The sequence below is a fragment of the Salvia miltiorrhiza genome, unplaced genomic scaffold (assembly GCF_028751815.1).
Source record: "Salvia miltiorrhiza cultivar Shanhuang (shh) unplaced genomic scaffold, IMPLAD_Smil_shh original_scaffold_273_2, whole genome shotgun sequence".
NCBI lineage: Eukaryota > Viridiplantae > Streptophyta > Magnoliopsida > Lamiales > Lamiaceae > Salvia > Salvia miltiorrhiza.
This window is the reverse complement of record NW_026651515.1, coordinates 55,619-59,209: the sequence shown is the minus strand read 5'-3', so window position 1 is coordinate 59,209 and position 3,591 is coordinate 55,619. Positions and strand designations below refer to the sequence as shown.

At 34.8% G+C, this 3,591-nt stretch overlaps 1 long non-coding RNA gene across 1 annotated transcript; it reads left to right on the top strand.

Moving 5' to 3' along the window:
- The first annotated feature begins 230 nt into the window (after positions 1–230).
- On the top strand, positions 231–2,649 carry LOC131003843 (uncharacterized). The gene is made up of 3 exons (XR_009094817.1): positions 231–364; positions 1,751–1,811; positions 2,386–2,649. It is a non-coding gene; the product is annotated as an uncharacterized LOC131003843 (long non-coding RNA).
- Positions 2,650–3,591: the final 942 nt, after the last annotated feature.

Here is a 3,591-nt window from a genome sequence, read left to right as displayed (position 1 = left end):
CCCCACTCTCCCACATTATTCTTCTCTTTCCCATAATCAACACTTCCTCCCCACTCTCCCACATTATTCTTCTCTTTCCCATAATTGAAGATCACATGCACCTAAAAGGCTAATCTACTAGCCAACACATTCCTACACACTTTAAGCTCACAAGCACATGCATACCTCTCTCTCATTTCCCTCCCTCTCTTCTTCTTCTTTATTTTCGCAGCCCCTCCCCTCTTCACTTCACCTTACTTTTTTTTTTTTTTTTTTGTTCCACCAAATATAGTAAGAACTAAGGTTTCTTAAAGTGTTCATCTTCAAGCTCAAGCTCCAAGCATACTACGCATCATCCTCTACTCCACCTCCATTGATCTTGTTGGTAGCAACCTCAATCCTCCTCTTATGTTATATATATATATATATATATATATATATATATTTTCATGATATATAGGCATGTATATTGAAGCATATTGAAGCATGATAGTTCCCTCTCTACTCTTGTGATTTTCGAAAATGTTGGTGAAAGAAAGTGTTATGAACTCCTTCAAAACTTTCACTACTTTTCATATGCTCATACCCTTCTTCATGTAGATGCATGAGAATGGAAGATAGTTCTTGAACACCCTTGAGAGAGCTATATGTTATGATAAGTGAAGCATGATGAGTTATTAGTGTGAAGATGCATGAGAATGGTGATGAAAGTATAGATCTAAGGTGATATGTGCATATGTGATAATTTCAACCATTTTGAGAAGTTTTCTTACGTTCTGGACTGATCAGTCGACGAGGTTTCCCTCGTCCAAAAATCTTCAACATTTTACAGAGTTTAGATATATGTGTCTTGAGGACGCTGGTAAAATTTCAAGTCATTTGGACTTCGTTTACTACCTTTTTAAAATATAAATGTTTTACTGCGCATTTCCGCCGGAAATTTAGAAAGGCAGTCCCTAGAGTCACACTTTTCAGTAACTTTCAAAAACATTCAGCCTCCAAAATTTTTATGATAGAAAGATATATGTGTCATACAGACTCATGTAAAATTTCAAACCCTTTAGCCAACGTTTACTATTTTTCAAAAATCCTAGCTTCCAATCGTGCAAAACTGCCGAATCTGGTAGACTGTGGGAAAACACCCATATCTCTTAAACCACTTGGAGTTTTTCATTCTACTGTTTTTTAAACGAAACTAGACTCAAAGAGGTTTTCATCGGTATAAGTCTCGAATCCAGGAGGTTCCTGAGTTAAAGCAGTTTATTCGTTAAAGTTGAGACAGAACAGAATGTTAAACTGGTAGTGTCCGAAAATTTTACCTTGATTTTGTGTTAAGAATTTTTAAAGAGCTTTGGTGGAATTATACACCATGATATGGCATGAAAATGCTACTAGAAAGTTTTATAAATATTTTTCAAGGCTTACATGAGTATTTGAGAATTTCCCTTCAAGGAAAAAGATTTCAAGTTCATAGAATGACTTTTAAGTCATTTGACTATTGAGATAATTCATTTATATTATGTGAAATATTTGTTTATTTGAAGCATGAATGATTAAGTGATTTTTGAATGCTATTTACCTAGGATTGAGAGTCTTTTAATTGGATAAGATATCCGATTAAATTGGGAGGTCCAATTGGGTAAATAGTGGAGAAGTTATAAGATGAGATTAAGCATTGATGCAAGTATAAGTATTGAGATATTAGTTAGATGAAATTCTAACTAGAGTTTATTTTGTCACATGGCAATCTAAACCACGTGCGCCACCAAAGGTTCGAGTGACGGCCGGCGTTAGTACGACTCTGAGCGTTACGTCATCGACCCCTGAGACAGGTGGGCTTTATTCTAACTCTATTATGGCTAGCTACCATGATAATAAGTTCAAATGCAAATTCTTATGAAAATGAAGCATGTTGAAGCATTATTGATGAGTATTATGAAAATTGTCAACTTGCCATATTTATTATTGATGAGAATGAGATATGGTATGTTGCCTCTATGAAAGACATGATTATGATCATGATGCAAGATATCGGCCTTTGACTGATTTATATGACAGTAAAGGTTTTGTGCGCAGAGGTGATCGTGAGCCGTCTCTAGTCGGCCGGTCACGGTGATTTGAAGGAGGCCTCCTTTTCACCTTATATATATATTATATGAGTTCTCATAGTTGGCACATACCGTGAATATTTAATGTCTGCAGACTAATGATATTATTATGATGATGCAAATGAGTTTATGACAGAAAAACATGAACAGGTATTTTTAATCTCAGTTAAATCCTGTTGATGCATTGAAAAGGGCAAGATTGACATATAGCTCTAAGAGCAACATTTCAATTATTTCCGGCATGAGTCCACTGAGTGCTTTTTGGTACTCAGCCCTGCATGTATTTCTAAATATGCAGGTCTGGCTTGGCGCGAGGATGGGTGAAAGCTGTTGGAATTGTCAGTTGGCTGTGTCTTTCCTATGTCTCATATTTATCCTTATAAGCTTTGACTCTATAAGAATTTGAACTCCCTGCTATATGTCTTCACACATATAGTAACGCATCTCGCTGCATAACTCTGATGAAACTCTTTATTTAATTTGCTTATGTCTGTAATATCCCTTAAGGGAAATACTTCTCAGACCCTTGCTAAGTTTCAATGGCTTAATCATGTTTACCCAAGCTAGTAATTATTTTGGTCTTGAAATCCTTCTTTAAAATGAGTAAAGTTTGCAATTGCTTCCGCTAAAACAAGATATATTCCTATTTCTTTCACTATTTCTTTTATTAGTCGTACGATACTTGGTATACGCTATCACTGGCTATATCGGGCTGCGACATGCAACAACAGCTGTCCTCCACCTACGCCGACCGCGAAAACCACCATGCCGCCTCTCCGTCTGCCATCTTTAATTTGTGGAAGTAATAATTCATACATAATTGTCTAATTATTCAATAGTTTAGACCACATACTTCATACTGCAACCTCTAAAAAACAAGTGTAATATTTATCACTAATGTACGAATTATCAACATAACTAAATGAACAAGCATGAATTATAACAGATATTCAAATGCACACACGCATGCATTCCAATAATTCAATAGTTCAACCCACATAATTCGTACACACGATCCTTTACATTCACAAAACACAAATAATTCGTACAGTTAAACTTGCCTTATTTTATTTCCCCAAAGATGAGGCCTTATTTTCGGAAACAGTTAATTAAGTAAGAGAGATAAAACATCATCAGACCCAATTTTGCCCCCATCCGCATATTATCTACGAATTATAAGACTACCGGAAATGTTAAAACCGCCCAACATAGAATAAATCTAGACCGTCCATGATTAGATTTTAATGGTTAGGATTTATCCTTATATTATAGTCTAAGGGGAGTTTTCTGTATAGCCATATATATATATTCATATTCATATCTTTAAATTGAAAAAATGTATTATTGTATTGGTATCTTGAAACAATCTTTGAAAAAATTTGATTCTCTTTGTGATAGACATAAAACCGATTGTATCGGCTTCACTCTATTAATTTCTTTCTTTTGTCCATATATCTTATAGAATCTACTCCTTCAATCTATATAATACTATATATTATTAGCT